We start from the raw sequence: 20698 nt of genomic DNA, 5'->3' as shown, positions 1-20698 counted from the left end.
AATTCAACATTTTAGAATTCTGTCCTCTATAACTGTTGTTCTTCATGATTTCAGTCAAGGCGATGGATACCTTTAACATAGAAATCTCATTCTCTAAGCTGAAAGTGGGAGTCTTTTCTACCTCTTTGACTGGGATCTCTTTCCTTTCCTTTTCCTTTGATGTGGCTTGATACTGTGATTGTTCTACTGATTTTGATTTGTTGCTCTCCGGACCAACCGCCTCCTTTCCTTTTTTTTGTGTAGCTGATGAATCATTTTTTGTCTTTCAACCTCTTTCTTTTTCTGAATTGGTGTGGCCGGCACATCTCTGTTTCTAAGTAAATATCGTTGTTTTTTTGTGGACAGAGCATTCATATACCCCCTTTGATATTCTTCTGATTCTTCTTCCAACATGGTGTCGCTAGCTAGAATAAAATCAGTGTCTTGGTGTGCAGCTGAATTCACTGCACATTCTTCCTCTTCGGTAATGTAAGTAGGTAGCTCATCTGGAGTAAAGAGGTGGTTTTCTTCACCTATTACATTCCCGTCCTCATCTTACTCTGGTCCATGCACAAAATTCTGCTACAAAGGTGTTTGTACCGGCTGTTGTGCTGTCTGCTCTTGAGTTCGATGATCTCTTTGTCTTATTCTATATTGTGGCTGTTGTTGGCCACGAAAGTTAGGATTCCTAACTTGTGGCTCTGCCTTGTCAAGTTTTACCCTTTCAAGTATCTGCTCTACCTTTTTGAGAAGTTGATCCATCGAAGAAGATTCTTCTTTCATAGTGGCTTTCTTCTCTGCTTTCGCTCTAGCTCTTTTGGACAACAGATTTGCCTCAACGCTGACCGCAATTTTATGCATGTCTTCCATTATGACCGGTTCTCTCTCTCTTAATTGGTATGTCATGTTAGCATCAAAACCATCTGGAAAATTCATCATTTCTAGTCCCACAGGTGGCTTTAGATGATCTAGAATTTTGTTATAGACTTCATCAAATCTAACACAATAGTCTTGGACCAACTCACCAGCATTCCATTTGATTTGTTCATAGTCGGCCAGAATTTGAAGGGGATTCAATTTCACTTCCCACCGGTTCAAAACTTATCTTTGTAGTTTAGCCAAGGTAGTGATACTTGCAGCCATCAAACCTCTTAACCATTTCCTCACATCACCTACAAATGTTTGTACAAATAGCCTCATTGCCACGTTCTTCGCATCGATCTCATGAAGTTCATAGAAGTCTGCCATTTTGTGTACATGTTGCTGAGCAGTAATGCTGTTAGGAGTGCCATCAAAAAACAGGATTTTGCTTTGATAATCTGTTGGAATGTCATCTAGAACTTGGGGCAGAACAAGGGGAGCAAAACAGGCAGCCATCATTCTTGGTGGATTTGGCCTTGGAGGTGTTGGATGAGTGTGCACAGTTTGCAAGGGGCTTGCAATTGGAGTTTGGGGCTGTGTTGCAATGTAATTATCAATTAACCTATTAGCTCTTTCGGTTTCGAGGTGTACAAGAAATTTCGGATTGGGGACAGTATAGACAACAGCCCTTTCGAATTTAGACTCAAACAGTGATATCTCAAATCGTTCGTCAAACTCAAGCTCTTCAAGGTACTCAAAAATGTCGGGACATGAATGGGATTTGAACACGGGAGCTATGGTGCTTTCTTGATGAAGGATTCTTGGGATCAAATTGGGGTTTTCGTAAATATGAGAAGGATCCGGGTTTGGATTGGCTCTGGTATATCGCCTCGAAGCCAATGTGCTATTGAGAAAAATCACAGGACACGACAAACTTACTCAGCCTTTCCAATCCTAAGCCCATCATCTGAAAGCTCAGAATTATTATGAAACAAGGGGATTTGATTTCAACTCTGGTCCCCAGTGGAGTCGCCACTATGTTAGCACCTAAATCTGCTTCAGGCTGAAGGAAGGAAAAAATTAGGGTAACAACAAACCACGCTCAGTCTGGTAGCTAGCCCTACCAGAGCAGGAGAGCACTCTCTCTGAGTCACGCTTAGTGAATAGATAATCGTAAAGGGTCTGAGATGACTTACAATGAACTATTTACCTTATGCTAGTAGGTGAATAGGGACTCTGGAAACGATTTTATGAATGACCGAGCTTCTGGGATGTGTATGGGACTGGCGCTCAGCAAAGAATAGAGAATTTAATACAAAGGCACAGATTATTCCGTGAGGCAAGGTAGGCGGAAAATGTAACAATTTAGTTTGAGGTACCAAGGCATGAATAGATTACTGAAGAAAGTGAAAAGGGTATAGTGAAATGAATCCTTTTCAACAAAATAATAACACTGAACATGAAATTTTCCCACAGGCAGAGCAATAAAATTGAATTCTACCTAATCTCACTCAGAAAATTTCACTGGAAATGAACATGAATTGAATTATGAAACATAAAGAAATACATATGAAAACATAAGAGACAAATTTTCCACACTCACAACCACAAGAATCTCATGAAACAGAGCTGCTGGCTTTCATTAATTCTCTGCCAAAATACACAATGAAGAAACCAAGTTTCTTTCCCACAGTCTCCCAGAAGTTACCAGCCAACCAAACCTTTGCAAATAACTTTCATACAATATATAGAATGTGTGAGGAAGAGATAGAATGCGAAGGGGTTGGGAAGTTACTCGAATCATTACAAAATGGAGATGGAGAGCCAACCATCAGCTACAGGTGTAGCGCTGCAAACATGACATTTGGCTTTGGGGTGACCATTTGCCTTCGTTCACCACTTGGATAAAAGCCAATCTAGAGAAAAAACTCTTTAAATGCCACCTATGGTGCCAAAAAACCAAAGTGTAGATGAGCAGGCCCACTTGGAGAAGTCGCGAACTGAAATTTCGCGAAACGGAAGAAAATTGGCAATTTTTTCCTCTGTGCAACGCGCCATTTTTTCTGTGCATCGTGCTACTTTGGGACCTATTGTGGGGCATTTTTAGGTGTCCAAAATGTTCCCAAGTGGGCTTGCTGGAAAGCCTGTTTTGTCTACTTTCTAACCCAACTTGAATTTTCAAATTTGGTGCTCATTTCCCTCTCCAAATCTCCATTCTCCCAAGACTGATTTCTGTGTGTCAAAAAAGTGGCTGAGAGGCCTTTTTTGGGTGTTTTTTGACCTTTAGGAAACCCAGATCTAGCCCAAATCTCTTGCCCGGACACCAGTAGTCGTAATTTTTGATGCTGAATCCAAATCTACAATCCATTTCTCAATTGGAGCCCTAGAATTTTAGCGCCGCGCCAGTGGCGCGACGCACAGGGAGAAAATCCTTGTTTTTTACCCAAAAAATTGCCAAGTGACCAAAATTTAGCCAATTTTTTTTAAATTTGGGCTGGAGGATCTCTATGGGGTGCTATGATGGGCCAAGGAAGCGTCAGCCAAGATTCGAAGCCGATCTTTCTCTTTTACCCGTTTTTCCCTTCTTGTTGCTTTCCTCAATTTTGCTTTGAAGTTCCTTATCTGGTCCTGTGCACTCACATTTCGCACCCTATAACGGAAAGCCATATGTCTCAATAGAGAAAGGTCCTAGTGGGCTTTGTCCAACAGCCTCTCCAAATGCATGTTGACCCTCTCAAGGTTGGCCTCTCGATTCTCATTGATTGCTTGCTCCAAGGATGTCAGCGCAACCCTTCTTCTTTGAGTAGCTTGGCGATGCTCACGGATGTTTTGTAGCTCCATGACCATCTGTTGGTCCTCAAGCTATTTGTTTCTCTGCTCCAGGTAGTTCATGTTCCATTTGGCCCTCTCCAAGTCAAGGGACAAGGATTCAATCACTGACTGCTGCTCCTAGATGATTTTTGCAAGCTCCTCATTGGTTGGTTCTGCATCTGTCTCATCGTCCTGGAGGAGAACAAACTCAATCTCTCACTCACCTAATGGCCCCTCCTCCTACACTGGCTCCTTACCCTTACCCTACTCCTGTGATGCTGATGTTGGAAGTGTGGCCCCTTCCACCCCGGGTGGAGATAACACTCGCTTTGCTGCTGCAAATAAGGGTCTGTTGCCTTTCTGATAGGTGATGTATACTGGCATAGTGGTAGCCTCATGTCGCTCATACTGATGAGATGAGCCCACTACCTCATGCTCTGTCTCTGAAACCACTTGTGGAGCACTGAAGAAGTCATGGGAAATGAAGTCCTTCCAAGCAATACCCTGCAATCCTAACTGATGATCACCAAAATCCGGATAAGGAAAAAGTGATACACACTGTTGAGCTGTTGTCAAGGGGTCTTGTGCTGCATGAAATTTCTCATCCTCTCTATGTTCCCGCAGATGAAAATTGGGAGGCTCATCATCCACACCCTAGTAAAGTGCATGAGCAACCTGATGTGATAGGCTTAAAGGCGAGAAAACCTCCCCTCGCAACTGAAGTACTTCATGATCAATTTCATCAGCGGGGCATACTCATCTTTCAGAAATCTAAATGGAAAAACTCTCGTGAGGTGGCTCAAACAACTGTCTTTGATGTAAGGCTCATAATGATGCCTCTCTACCTTCTTTTTCTTATGCCATTGCTCTCCAATGTTTGGTATGCCTGTTGCCACTGATATGGTCTTAGGTGTCAATACAAAAGTGGCCCCAGCCAGGATAGACTGTCCTCCATGTAGGTGAAGTGAAAAAATTCGGGCCAACTCATGATGAACTCTGACATTTGCCACCCTCTGACAAAATTCAAAACATGCTAAGTGTTGGAAACAAGACATAGCAAGAGGGCATGGCTACAACTCGATGAGGATGTTTGGTTCGTCTCTAAGATGACTGCCACTCCGGTGATGTCTCCTTTGGACCCTTTCTCCCGAAGCTGTGTCACTCTGGGTCTCCTCCTCATACTCTGATGGAACTTCGAATACCATTACTGCTGTTTGTACCCTGAGTTTTCTGTTGCCCTTGAATTCCAATGAAGTTGATATCTGCTCTGAAAATATGCTGCCAAGGGGACAATAAAAAAGGGAGTATTAGGAGGGGAATGATGAAATAGGAATAGGGGTTTAAAGGGAGAGATTTATTAGCGACTTGGGAGTATTTTGGGTATAGGGTTGATGGGGTAGGATTTGAAACATATTGGCAGCCTTGTCACTGTAGCATAAACCCTAGGATCATGATTTCTTTGTTTCTCTTTTGTTGGCTTTATAAAAATGTTTGCACCTGATCTATACCCCTACCACCATGCTATCCCTTTCAAGTTTTTATGCAAGAATGGAAGCAGGTGGCCTACCTTTCAAAATTGGTGAGCATCCAAAAATTTTTAGGCAGATTGGATAGTTTCTGGGCTTTATATCTCTGTGCACTGCGCGCACTGCCCAATGTGCCGCACGCTAGGTATGTGTCGCGCCAGTGTTGTATTTACACAGTGGATGGGCCCTATGTGTGCCACACACAATGAGTACGTCACGCTCCTTGGTGTGTGCGCCGCGTGCTATGAAAACACCCAAATTTCTTCCTAATTGTTTGACTCTTTAACCCTTTGACCATGCACCCCTCTTCCACAGCTTTGCTTGCCCAATAAGCTGGTCCTATGGTGATTTTGCATTAACCAAACAATGGAGGAATAGGGAGAGGGTTTGGTAGTGACTTAGGGCAGGGGTTTAGGAAAAATGACAAGGAACGATGGGAAAAAATGATAGGTGAGGGGAATAGGTGAGTGCGGTGAAATCTTGGCAATATCAACACAAATTTACAACCCCAGCCATTCATTTTCTTGGTGATTTTTTCATGGTTGACATTATGCATTTTGTGTGACATCTCAAACCTCTTCGCAAACACCATATCCTTGACAAAATTCTATGACCAGGTGATGTCATAAGGCTTACCTCTCAATTTGATAGCCTTCACCAAAGTTTGAAGTGGTTTGGTAGTGTTTCTTGGCCGCTGGACTGTGTGCGCCGCGCGCAATTCCCAGTGCTCTGCACGCTTTGTATGCATCGTGCCTGTGCAATCTTTAAATGGCGGGATGGATTCATGTGCGCTGCGCCTAGTGAGTGTGCCGCGCTCATTGGTGTGTGCGCTGCGCGCTCTACAGTCTGCTCCCACTCACTCAAACTCTCCAATCTCGCCTTCACACCTTTGAAATGCGTTCTCCAAGTCTTGCAAGAGCACAGTGCCTTTGATTTGGGTCAAAACATGTATTTATAGCCTTGGAGGAGATGGGTTTGATTTTTTCCTCTTTGAAAACCCATTTTCTAATGTTGTGTTTTACACTTTTTCATTGACCTCTAAACACACTGACTTTCACTTTCCCTTTGACATTTTGGCTCAAATGATGAAATTTTCGGCACCTCTTTGTAGGGACTGTATGATAGAGCATTTGGCCATGTGAATCATAACTGCATCTGAAAAGTCAATTGGTGATTTTTGGAAAATTTTTGTCATAAATGACCTTGTTTCACTTTTATTCAAAACAGAGTTTTGAAGAAGAGTCGATGTCTATCCACGTGACGATGAAGCTCTCTGAACCATAGTTGTATAAGGGCCTCCCTCTGGCCTGCATGGCTCGTTTTGGACATGTTTTCAAAGACCAAATTGATGAATTCCTAGACCCAAAGATAATAATGACTTTGTCCTGTAAAGGATCAGACCTTGACTGTCATGAACTTTCGGTGATTATGGACAAAGACTTGAGCCAGCAGGAGCTAGAAATGAGAGAAAATGATTAGCATGAATTTCTCTGTCAGATCATTGCATGCCCCTAGCAAAATTCAGCTGAGTGAATGGAGCGGGACACCTAAAGTTGAAATGCACAAAGAGTTTTGATCTCTGACGGAGGGCTGACCAGACCAATTCTAACACATACTAGCCTCCATTTGTCGATACATCTGCCATAGGGTCGACCCCATCCTATTATGCTTCGTAAGCGATCTTCACTCGCCGATTCTTTAAATCATGACATGATGGTAGAGCCATCCTTTACATGGGCATCATAGTTAGCACCTCACTGACATTTGTTTCCCATGCTACTCCAATTTGAGTAGGCTCAGGAGTCCTCTGTAGTCCCGCCATGACTTATGCGTTGAAGACTCATTCCTCTTAGCTTCTTCGCTTCGTTCTGGCCTTATATCCTAGAGGCTCCTTTTTGTTGAGTTGTATTACTACATTGCATGTTAACTACTTTCACCTTTTGGCCTAGAGCCGGCTTCACTTGGACTCGTGTTTAAGCCAAATTTTGACCGTGACGACTGCAAAATCAACCTTGCATACCTTTGACTTCTGCAACTTGACACACCTTGACCCATGGAAGGAACGCATCTTTGAGCGTAACTGACCAGTTTTCACCTCCCTGCATTGAGCATAGGAACGTTCCATTCCTAGGGACTAGATCATCTGTTTCACTGACACTCGTTCTTTACACTATACCATAGCATTCTTTTATTCTTTTTCAAGCTTAACAGAAAAAGACAAAAAATTAAATATTCCAAAAAGAGTGGGAATGGGACAGTATTTCCATTTATTTTTGGCAACTAGAGTCAGTCGTGTTGCCCTTGAACAAAGCACTCAAAGCAAAGTCTCCTCCATTTGGGCGAGATTTAGTTTGACTTAGGTATGCCTTAACCTTGTTATTGAGTCAGTACTCCCCCAATTGGTTATCTCTTCCAATCATATGGAGGGTTTGTTCATGCCTCCTGGATGATGGACTTATACAGAGTCATCATATGCTGCCACATAGTCACATTGAGCCGTGCTTTTGTTCAAGGGAAGTTACCCTGAGTCAGCCTCTCTGCGGTGTCTCTTGACTCATTTTTCAGTCAGCCATCCCTGGTTGTCAGTATCATGTCTATCATGACATCAGCTATATTGGTCCTTTACTCGTGCTAGTTTGAGAATGTCTCCATTGACTTCTTGCTGGTGGGTCTTGTCCTTATCGACGATGACATCTTGCTATGAGGACAGGCCTAGAGCTGGACCATGGCCCTATTTTCATTATTGATAGGTCACCTTGTGCTCAGCATCAATCAGTATCATGGGTCTTTGACTGAGTGGTTTCCCTTGTGTTCGACATCAACTTACATTATCACACATTGGGATTCGTGCAGTACCTTGGTTTCCATTTGACCCTATTGGTGGATACCTCGCCTCTGTGTCAGCTTCCATTATTCGTTAGTTCAGAGGCTTTTTGTCGTGCGCTAACCACATCTTGTGTACGCTGGAAACGTACTTTGGTTGGGTTACTACATCTCTTTCATCCGATTCCTTCCACATTATTGGCCTACGGGTTACACTCGCGCTAGATTGATGAAGGATGCCTTCCTTCTAGCAGATCGTTCCCTATCGACTCCGACTCATTGCTCTGGGGCAAAGATCTAGAGTCCATTTAGCAGTACCTTGGGGTTTGCAGTCATTAGTGGTAGATCCTTCGCTATCGACAATGGGAAACTGTCATTGTATCCTCATCGATACATTCTTACAGGTGTTCAACTCCAGCTCATCTATTCACACTTGTTAGATTGTACTGTGTACCTTGACGCTCATTATCATTATCGGTGAGTAGTCTCGTGTTTGTTAACGGTATACATCAATGACCGGTAATCAAATGATTTCTCACATGGTCGACTTCAGATCATTTATTCCCATGGTGTAGAAATGTACCACGGCAGTCGGTGAAGACCTCAGGTTGTATCAGCATTCATTGGTTCACTTGATAGTTGCTCCTGTTGCTGCTAGTTGATACCACTCCACCTTATATGTTTCAGTCAGTCATGGTGACATTCTATATGCTGGCACCTGAGTTTGCAGTGTAGTACCATCCTATTCCATCATGTTGAGTTGGTACCTTTTGGGACCAATCTTTGATATCAGTGATCCGTTGCATCTTTCAGCATCATTGACAATCTTATATGTGATATTCAGACATGTACTTGTTCGATCATGATCAGATGATCCATTATGTATTTTCCAGTCATTTAGACTTGTATACTTAGTGTATCTGCTTGTACTTGATATGCGTACATGATTTACTTTTTCTGAGCATGGGTATGCCCACCTCAGATAGTGTGTTTCTTTCTGATCTCCTTTTGTGGCTTGGTAGGCTGAACTCTGGTGAAGTCCTTCTCGGTTTTTGACAGATTTCCTTTCCATGTACTTGCTTAATACATTTCGGCCATCATGTACCCCTTTTGACCTCATATATTAGGGGGCATCTGTTATAGCTCCAAATATCACTCTTATGGTTTGTGATGTTGCACTCATGGCCTAGGGCAAGCCCTCCTTCCAGAACTGGTCCAAAAATTTAAAAAACAGTGTTTTATCCCTTATACGCGACATTGCCCTGAGTTAAACGCGTGTATACACGGGTAGGCATATACCCAACCTGCGTATATGTATTAAAACACTTAAAAAAATATAAAACTCCTTAATTTCAGGCGGAGATCGCGGGTTTTACCTGTTGACCACCTATTAGTGCCTATGGCCCAACTTTTCCCAACCAACTCCCAACTAAAAAACTACTTTGGGAGAAGTATAAAAAGGCTTCAATGGGAAGGTATAAAGGAGGAGAGAAGCGAGAGAAAGGTTACTATGCTGATATTTCCTTGACCAGGTCTGAAGATCCTTGTGCCTCCTGCACTTCCCCCATTTGTATAGGAAACCCTTGTTTCCTTGTGTGTTGATGTCCATCAACTACTTGTGATATCATGGAGTAAGCCATGGAAGGAGTTTGTTAAAGGCTCGAGGTTGGATGAATCCGGAAGAAGGCTTTGCTTGGAGCCTGCGAAAGGACGACTCAGGTGAAATTATTCCTTTTCTGTACTTTATTTGTCTATAATAAAAGAAACACATGTCTTGGTTCTTGATATAAATCTTCTTTATGTTTATGATATTCATGTTTGAATTCATATGAGAATGGATGTTTAAATTCCATAACTAACTACCTTTTTTTATAATATGAAGATGGTTTCTTTATAAGGTTTAGTCCATATACTGTTGTACTCTCCGGAATTGGTTGTTTTGAAGGTCAAAGGAGCAAAAGGAACTCAAAGAAGGGTTTGGACCCTAAAGGACCTTCTCAAACGTAGGACCTCAGGTACGCCCCTTATCATAGAATTTGCTTATAATAGCATAATGGCTGTGTGAATGTGTGTTTCTCTGTATAGACAACTTTCAGTCTGCTAGGGTTTCAACCCAAAAGCGCTAGGGGAACATTTCCCTTAACAAGGTGAAGATTGAGATGCCACTAGCAGAGTGACTCGAGGACGAGTCACGAAATTGTTTTGGGGACTTGTTGGGAAAGGGTCCCCTCAGTTAAATTTTGTAATCATTTTTGTTAATTATGTAAAGTATCCACATTTTGAGGAGTGGACCGCGAAGGTTGTAGGAGTCAAAGGGGCTTTAAGAAGGTTAAATCTCCTTATTTTATTGGAAGATAAGATCTTTTGTGACCCGCCCATGGTTCACAAACTATGGTATTGTAATGAAAGAAGCTACATAAACGAGCCATCACAAGTCACAGGAGGTAACTAATAATTGAAGATCACTGTATGGGCAAGTAGTCTAAGGTAGAAAGTTTATTTTCTATACTTAGGCAAAGGGGAAGCCTCCTATAGCTATATGCGTGGAGACATTGGTAAGTCCACAAGTTCAGTGCATGGGCCCCTGTAGTTGTGTGCACAGGCAAAAAGAGTTTGTAACAGAAGGATTATATCTAATAAATACTATTTTGAGGCAATAATTTTGTATCTATGTCTTTATATCTACTTGTGCAATTTATGTGCATTCGCTCTGTTTTCTGCATTTATTTGAAAACCACTCAATTGATGCCTGAAAATGGTAGATCTACATGTTTACTTGATATTATGAATGTTTAAAGTGTTACGCGAAGTGTTAGATTATGCTTTCTGTAAATTATTGTGATTTCTACATTTTGAGGGTTAGGGTTTGCGAAGGTCAGTATAAAGCCCTAGAAGAAATAGAAACCCATCACAAATACCTCTATATGTTGAAACCTGGTTCTGTCATCCCCCAATACTGCTTCGGGTGAGTCGTTTACGATTTTGTTGGTTAGCACAGCTAACTCTGGACCTCGGTGAGGACCACTCTAGCGAACAATTCTCATCGGCAATTATATTTATCAACACAATGTTGATAGTATGCTTCGACATTGTCTCACCCATGCTAAAGCTGAGCAAGTTCTCAATTCCTGCCATGGCAGTGCTTGTCGTGGTCACCTCCTTGGAATGGCCACTACCCAGAAAATCACGACTGCTGGGTACTTTCAGCCTTCTCTCTTGAGCAACTGTATTGAGGCATTCAAACATTCTCCCAATTTCTAGTTATACACCCCTAAGACATGATCTCCACCTGTTCTGCTCCATCTAGTTGTCAGATTCTATCGTTTCCGAAAATGGGTTATTGAATTTACAGAGTATCGATTCCCATCCAATAATAACCAAAAGTATATTATCGTGGCCATCGACTATTTTACCAAATGTGCTTAAGCCATGCCAACGTTCAATAAAACCATGGCTGCTGTAGCCCTTTTTCTTTCCAACCATGTTATCACTTGATTCGGCATTCTGAAAAAATTGGTCTTTGACCGTGATCGACACTTTGAAGATGAGATATGGTGTGAATTGTCCTCTATGCTGGGTTTTGAACATCAATATTCAACGTCTTATTATCCCCAAGGAAATTGTCAAGCTAAAGATGTCAATAAGATCCTTAAGACTATGCTTCAACGGAGGGTGAATTAGCACATGACCAATTGGAATTTAATGTTCTTCCCTACTTTGTGGGCATATAGAACATATTTCAAGACCACCACCATGTTGACTCCTTTCCACCTTATTTTCATAGAGGATGACATTCTACCAATCGAGCATGAAATCCCTTCCCTTCACCTTTCCGTCTAGCTCCTCCCTGTCACCCAACCTTTAGAACAATGACTCATCAATGTTGAGCATGCCACTGAAGACCATCATGTTGCATTGAAAACCATCGAAGCAACCAAAAAGCACACTAAATCTTAGTATGACCATAAAGTTCATTCTCTTACCTTCTATGATGGTAATCATGTCCTTTTCTATGACCAAGCTCATGATATCCTGGGACATGGGAAGTTTGAACCATTATGCCTAGGGCCTTATATCATCCATAAGTGTTTGGGAAAGGGGGAATACCTATTAGAGTGTCGAGAAGGAGAAATCCTTCCCAATCCTCGAAATGCACTCTACCTTAAGAAGTTTTATCCATAGCATTTCCCACTGAAGTGTGTATATATATTTCTTTCTTCTTGCATTTAGGTATTTTTCATCCCCCACATTCTTACACATTGTCTTATTTTGTCTTTCAGATCGATCCATCATCCATACCTTATATAGTTTTTTTCGATGGTGCAAGTCGCTTAACCAAGAATCTACCCTCGAGATCTTCGGCCATTTTCACCCCCATGCATTCGTTAGTTTACCTTGTAGGCCTTCATTGGCCGATTGAGCATGGAATATTTCATCAGTTGTATTCTCAAGGTGTTGTAGAGGCTATAAAAACCCTCCAAAATTTTTCCTTACCTTTGTTTTGGAGCCTCCCTACCAACCATCCTCAGCATCATGTCTTGCACCATCAAGCATATATGATTCAGTTGTTCATCAGTGTCTTGTTAGCCTGTGCATATTTGTTTGCTTCACTCACCTCATAGGTTGTCCTTTTGGACTTACACCATGTGCTGGCCAAGCAGCTCCCCCAGAAAATTGTGCAGTTCTAGAGGGGAACAAACCTTCCCTCCAGAAATTGCGCAAATGAGCTGGCCAACCTTCTGAGCTCAAGAATTGTGAAAATTAGTTTGTCAGGCTTCCCTTAGAAAATTGTGCAATTCTAGAGGGGAACCAGTCTTCCCTCCAGAAATTTCACAAATCATCTTGGTAGCCTGCTAGGCTCCAGAATTACATAGAGCAATTAGGTAGTCTTCCTCAATAAAACTACGCAATCTGACCCAATGCTGCTGCTCAACCCAGAAATTATGCAATTCTGGGAAGTAGTCACCTACTGACCCCAGAAATTGTGCAATCCCTCTAGGATATCTATCCCAGCTTAGCGCAGAAACTGCGCAAATTTTCATCCCAGGCTCGTAAACCGATGCATCTACCTTCAAGTTGACTAATTCCCTCTGGAAACGAGCAAAGATGATTTGTATGCATGGAATTCTTTTCCCAAGGCAGCATACAAAGGCATACCTAGATTTAGGGATCTATTTTTACCAGCTCAAGGTTACATGCAACGCTCAATTTTTAAACCTCCCGCCAAGTGTTGCTTTTCCTATATTTGTAGCATGAGTGTCACAACCTTGATTTTATCAAAACTTATGAATCAGACTCTATAGAGCTCATTCATCAAATAGATATTGTAGCACTGACATCCCACATCACATCTGTTGTTGGCACATTCCACTTAGTTGATTTAGGGTAAGCCCGCTTTGCATGTCTTATGTTATTTTTCTATCATTTTTTGTTTTTCTCTTTGTGTAAGTGTTGTCTACTTGATTACAATGAGTTCTTGTAGTCGTTTTTATGTATGTTGACTTTTATAAGAACCATCTCAGTTTTTGTTTGCATCTCAGTGCTATCACATGCATGACAATGTTTTTCCACAGATGGTCACTGCTGTGGTGACTCGCTTCACATGCATGCATGTTTTCCTATTTTCTGAATACTGCACTTGTTGTTTTCATGCATGATCATTGACACTTGTTTACACTCTATATCAACATGCATTCATACTTCTCATGTTTTCAGGCACCTATCGGCGGGTTTGCCTGCCTTAGCCTAGACCTTGCCTTGCCCGACTAGCATTGTGCATTTTTGAAAGTGAAGGCTCTACCTTCCCTCCATAAATTGTGCAAGTATCACCCAACGCTAGCCTCCAGGCTTGCATTGTACAATTCTAGGAGGCAGTGCCTTGCTGGCCGCAAAAACTGAAAAATGCAAATTGGTAGTTTGCATGTCATTGCTGAATGAAGTTTTGCATTGTTCAGCTTCAGTCCATAGCAGACTAGGATGGATTATGAATTGCATATTTCAAGTAGTCAGCCAGCCTCCTGGTAGCCTATACTATGCCTTCCATAGTTTTATATGTCAGTCTCCTAGCCTCCAATTGAAAATTGCGTAATCATCACAGACAATCGCACAGGTATGTTGCATGTCAGTCCTCGAGTTTGTTTTGGTTTTTGACTGAAAGATTGCTTGTCATGAGTGTTTCTATGTCTCTAGGTATCACTGGTGTTCATCTTCCTCTCAACATCACATGTACAATGGCTTCCAGGAGAGCAGAGTTCATGACATTGTTCAGAACATAGCTGGGGATGCGGTCGATCAAGTGTCTATGATCTTACATATCTATGAAGACATCAAGTTGTTCATGGACAAGGATATCAATAAGAAATGGCAGCATCGTCACATGAGTAGGACCATCAACAACAACAGAAGGTAGCACACCTGCATGCGACAAATGTAAGAGGAAGGTTGTTGACAACGTCAAGGTAGAGAAAAGTTGCAAGTTTAAGAAGATAAACTTGTGATGAAAGCAACTTTGGAGATTGAGGGCATCAGGTGATGATGCGACAAGATGATGATGTGAAGGTAGATAGAGAAACAGAGAAGGAGTTATAGGTCCTGAAGCAGTAACTCAAGGAAGAACAGGAACTTCACAGATGAGAGAAGGAGTTGCAGTAGAAACAGGCACAACAAGAGGTGCAACATGCACAGACTGATGAAACTGCACCCATACAAGTTATGGACCCATCCAGAAGTTGGTGTGGAGCAGACAGGGTGAGGAGTGTTCTCAACCACATGCAAGGGTATTCAGGAACATGGGAGTCATTGTTTGCACGCATGTGATCCCACCCATTTGGCACACTCACCAAAGTGAACACAAGAGGCAAGTTTGACTGGAGCTGAACATGTATTTTAACAAGTCAATATGCATGGTCACTAGCACAGAATTGGTGATCATCACAGAAACTATGCATTTGGTATGTTGTTGGTACAGTTGCACTTAGGATGATGATGCGCATGTTATCATATGAGTTGGAAAAAGGAGCCATACTAGTGTACCCAAATGCAATAAAGGAAAGAGTTCATTTTCAATAATATGTCAACATTGAGCGCACAGACACCATCATGGATGACCAAGCATGGCGTCAGTTCGCCACCTTCGATCATCGCAAGGATGTCAAAGAGTTGTTCTCACCAAAACTATCTGAGTGTTAGTGGTAGCTTGCATGGCTTGCTCAACTATATTTTTTCTCACTTGGGTACATATGCAGATTGTCTGTAACGTCTTGTCAATTGGAAGTTCAAGTGTAATAGCTCAATGTAACAATCATATAGTAGTTAAAGATTCATGAGGGTAGATGAACAATTACAAAGGGGGAATGTTAAGGGTCACCCAACCCTTTACTATATATAGTCCCTCATAACTGACTGTAGAGGCTTTTGGTTAGCCAAGCTTCCTATAAAAGTATCTTAGAGAAATCTTGGAGAGTATTGTAACGAGCATTGGCTTCTCCACTGTGCATAGCTAGTATATCTCTTTGGAGGAGTAGGTGGCGGTGACTGTAACATTCCATTGTCGTAACCAGTGGTTGGTTTGTACTGTATGACTCAAACTTTCAGTTCTTAATATAATAGATCCAGCACGTTTCATGCATATGATTTATTGTATTTCATCTATCTTGTTTACTCTAAATGATATATGTATCTGTTCTCTTACGCATGTGCATATAGACTCTTTCTTTATATGTAGGTATGAATCTTACTAAAGTGTGCTATTGATTTAACCATTACTTTGGATTTCTAGCTTACTGTCCTTCTAGTTTGTGACACATCTTTTCTCATGTGCTCCCTTCTTAACTCCGTGCTTTCACAGGTTTCCAAGGGGCGCACTCACCTCACCCTCCATGTGTTAGAACCGTTCATGTACATTCCTTGACTTGTTGCATATGTCACATCCTTGCTACCAAAAGGGACATCTTACTTGCCTCTGCGTAAAACCGCATTCAAGGCGATACTGTATGACCCACTGCTGGGACTCCTACACCAAATGGTCTGAGGTCTAGTTGGGACTTCTTACCAGGGAGATCCACTGGCATGTTGGCAGGTCTAGCACCATCGACATTTTGGTGCTAGAAGGAAGGCCAGTTGACAAGTTGTGTCCTCTCATCCTGTTTTGAACATTTGCATGTCTATCCTGGATTTTATCACACTCATCCCTCCATAATGTCTTTCACATGCCGAACCTGTCAACATCATCAGGGAGTTTTTTTATCCCTTGTATGAATTCACGTATGGTGGTGAAGGTGAAGTAGCCTAGCCTGAGTACTTAGAAGACTTCTATGAATTCCTTGATGATGCAGACAAGTTCTATGCAGAAGAGGTCAGTCTGTTGCACTCATACACACTTTGCGAATCCCAACAACGGTGGTGTTATAGCCTACCTCTTGGTAGCGTGCACTCACTGGAAAAGTTATTTGATCTCATTGAATCTAATTTCTGTCATTTTGATCCAAAACCTCTTAAACAAAAACTGCTACAACAAATGAAGGCCCCACATGTATCACCTATGGAATTTTGGGAATGCTTTTGTGTGTTGCATTTTGATGCTCCAAAAAGCTAGATGAAGTTTCCATATCTTTGGGACAGATTTAGATAGTATCTTAACAAATCAGTCAATCCCAGGAAGAATTTCAAGATCAAGCCCCGCTCAGCATACTTCGGTGATGCAGTTGTGCAATCACGGATGTACACGGTCTTTGTCACAAGTGACTGCTGGCTATCCCCTCATTAAGCAACTCCACCATCGCAATGTGATGTGGGAGAGCACACACACACATTTATTCAACTGTCACATCCTCTCGACATTGCTCCTTCCGATTTTTGTGCAAGCTTGGTTGTGAATCCATTGGGTTGTCACATGAATTTTGTACCTCAACCTTCATCTTCGTACTCGGATGATCCTCTAGATGAAACTATCTTATGTTATTCCATTCTAGACTCTACACTTGTTGTGAACAGGGATCAAGCCATCGATGGAGTTGGTGTCGCACAACCAACATGCGTTGTCATTCATGAAGATTGTGATTGGGAGCCTAGGCATCAATCCTCAAGAAAGGATGACTCCTTTCTGTCCGAGTCTCCTTCATTCATCCCTGACATATTTGATGATTCTTCCATCCTTGATTTTGCATGTGTATCTCCATCTATGGATCCACCCATTTTTTATCATTCACAGAATACACCTGATGTCAGCCCATCATCCGGCAACAGAGAGTTCCATTCATTCATTGAAAATACACTTCATTTTCCATCTACTTTTTTTGGAAACACAGAGAGTGAACATCCTTACCTCCCATCTACCCCTCTGGGTGATTCATCTAATCATAAGGATGTCAAAAAACATCCTGAATTTTCTGATCGTGATTGTCATGATTGTTAGTGTCGGTATCTTCATCCCTCCATCAGTGATCAAAATTCTCTTGTTTCATTGCATTTTAGGTGTCTCATCTGATCAGTTGCATTCCATTAGGATCATGGATCATCTGATGGTAGTGGCATTTATCAATTTTCCCTCATGGTTTTTACCTATTGGCCTATTTTCACAAATTCAGGTCATTTACAGTCATTCTCTGTCTTTACACTTGCAAAAGCCATTTTTAGGGTTTTAGGTCTCATTAGCTCTAGGGTTTGTCATCAAAGTCTTGTAAAACCTCAATAATGGTCAGCAGGCACATGAGGAGGTCAAGTAAAGTCTTAGCATCAAAAATTTCAATAATCACATGCTCAGTGATTGATTTTTCCTCAAAAACCTATTTTGAGGAAAATAGAGTTTTCATGTTTTATGTATAAAATTTCATGTAATTTTATTCTTCCTATATGTAATAAGTCTGGAAATGTATCCTTGGTCACCTTTCCAAACCCCTACACTCCAGCTCCTGCAAAAGAGTTATAAATTCAAAGCATTAGTCCATCAAAAGTCAAAAAGCAAGTCAAACTGCCAAAACAGAGTTTTAAAAGACAAAGTTAAAAACAAACATTAGAAAGTGGGTTATTTTTAAGTGAAAAATTAAAATCATGGGTATATAAAGTGTTTTCATGTTCAAGAATTCGTTTGTGCCTAAAGAAGTGAAAGAAACAAGAGCAAAACGCGATTTGAGGCCGAGGGAGAAAAATTTCAGCTAAACTGTGCAAAGCTCCTACCGCGACGCACCTGGTCGGTGTGGCGCACAGAGCACATAAAATACAAAGGAAATTGCAAAGGTGCGGCGCAACTGTTGGGTGTGGTGCTCCTATGTCTGGTCGTGGCGCACCGACCTGCTTAGCCCTAATTTCATCCAAATGACCTCATCAAGCTCCAAATCTTTACAAGCTTCATTACTCAAGTAATTTAAGCATCCAAAATTGCCATTGCAAGAATTTTTAGCGTCATTCATGGTGTTACAATGGGTGAAAAACTAAACCCTAGTTTATTGCACAGTCCATTGAAAAAACTGTCTAGGGTTTTGAAAGTTATAATTTTTGTTGTTGCTCCCCTATACCATTTTCATTTTCCTCTTCACTACATTTCACTCATTTCATTTCCCTTCCTTCTCTCACTCACACTCATCCTACCCCCTATACCCAAAACTCTAAAACAATAATACCTAATTTCCACTATTCCCAAACCGTAATTGGCATCCCCAAACCCTATCACTCCCTAAAAACCACTACATCCAGCATCAAAATCCCTCATTCACAGTCCCACTCATCAATCCCATTCATTAAACAACAAACACCTATTCTTGATATAAAATCTCTTCATACTCATCATTTCACACCAAACAGTGGCAAAAATGGAAACAGATTCAGCTTATGAAAGAGATGAGGAAACCGTAAGTGATTTCTCCCAAGAAATTCATGCACCAAGAAAACCACACAAGGGAGGAAAATACATGTGGGAGGAGCCCACTACACTCACAAAGCTATTGGCTTGTCCTCTTGCAGTAGCTTGTTTTAAACATCAGTCTTGCTACCAATTTTTTCAGATGGTGGAAAGAGTCAAATACTACCATGAGCTTGCTAGACCTTTTGTCCTTCATCTTCACATTTACAAGGTCGATTTGGTAGGTGTTACCTTCACTTTGACACCTGAAACTATAGCTGAAGCAACAGGTATTCTGAATGTGGATGAACAGTGGAACAAAGGACAACTAGTGGACAAAGAGCATTATGAGCCTTATATCATGGCTCGCTATCAAAAGCAAATCAGTACGGTATTTCCTTTCAGATACCTACAAGACACATATGCTCCACTCATGAAGCTCATAATCAAATACTTCATCTGTGAAAGTGGATTTTCTCGCTTATACACTTATCATGTCATATTATTGATGCATTTTACTAGAGTGGGGATGATGAACGTCCCCTATTTCATGTGTCGGAATATTGAGAAAATGACCACATTGGTGCAAAGGAAACTCCTCACCAATAGTACAACAACATTTATCACTTTGCATTGATCAAGATTATGGTTTTGCATCAATTGAGCTTGTTGAATGTTTCATGGGATGATTTCATTTCACATGAGGTTTTCACAAGTCCTCAAGTGACCCCATTAGTTTTTCATGAGGCAAGTCAGCAAGAGGTGCATGAGACTCAAACCACCAGTGTGCCAATATTTTTCACTTGCCAAAAGGGCACAAGGAGATTATTTGTAGCAGCCAAACGAGTACTATCTCCACCTAGGGTGGAAGGGGTCTCGTTTCCATCATTAGATCATAGGCAAATGCTATCTTCACTCGGGGTGAAAGGGGCTTTGCCTTCTTCTTCAGCAAAGCAGGTATAGGACAAAGGATAAAAACCATTGCATGATGAGGGCACTTCTGAAGGTCAAGAGAGATATTTCACTCTGATTCAGGATGAGGACACTGATTTGGGCTCCTAAAGGTCAAAGCTCAAGGAGATCATCAAAGAACAAGAAGTTGACATTCATGACATATCTCTTAACCTAGAAAGAGCTAAGTGGATCATAAAATACCTTGAGAAAAGAAACAAGTAGTTGGAAGACCAGCAGACTATCATAGAGCCGCAAAACATAAGGGAAAACAGGCAAGCAACCAAGGGGAGGAAGGTCAAGTTGACACCACTTGAGCAAGAAGTTGATGCTGATTGGGAATCTTGGCTTGAAAGGGAAAATATGCACTTGGAGAAGCTACTTGAGAAAGCAAACAAGGAGAAAAAGATGTTGAGGCACATAGCCTTTCATTATTTGCCAAGAAACAAGATTTGCAAAGCGAGGATAATGACCTTAAAGGCCAGGTTGAGGAATACTTTGACGAGGAAGAAAGAGCAAGATAAGCTCAAGATCTTGGCTGAAACTTCCTTGGTCCAACATAGTACTTGATTCAAGTCACTCAACCCAAATTTCAAGAAGTTTGGCATACTTTTTGACGATTTTGAAATTTTGAAGGAAAAAACAGGTTTCTTTGCTTGGTGTGTAATGCCACCCAGCACTTGGTTTTTCTAGGGACCTCCTCTGGAGGAAAACTCTACATTTTTTATTCCTCTTGCAAAATTATGAATACCCGAAAATTACTAGAAAGTTTTGTCAAGTTTTGGGCCTCCAAAAGAGTCAAAAACACCTCAAAAATGCTCTCTCTTCCCCTTTTTGGCCACACAGGAAGCAGTGTTGGGAGAAATGCTTTTTGGAGGGGAAAATGGACACCAAATTCAGAAATTCCACTTGT

This window comes from Pinus tabuliformis, chromosome X (assembly GCF_031772625.1).
Source record: "Pinus tabuliformis cultivar Carrire ecotype Pingquan chromosome X, CPIR1, whole genome shotgun sequence".
NCBI classification, from domain to species: domain Eukaryota; kingdom Viridiplantae; phylum Streptophyta; class Pinopsida; order Pinales; family Pinaceae; genus Pinus; species Pinus tabuliformis.
The sequence above is the reverse complement of the archived record's forward strand: the minus strand, read 5'-3'. Positions refer to the sequence as shown.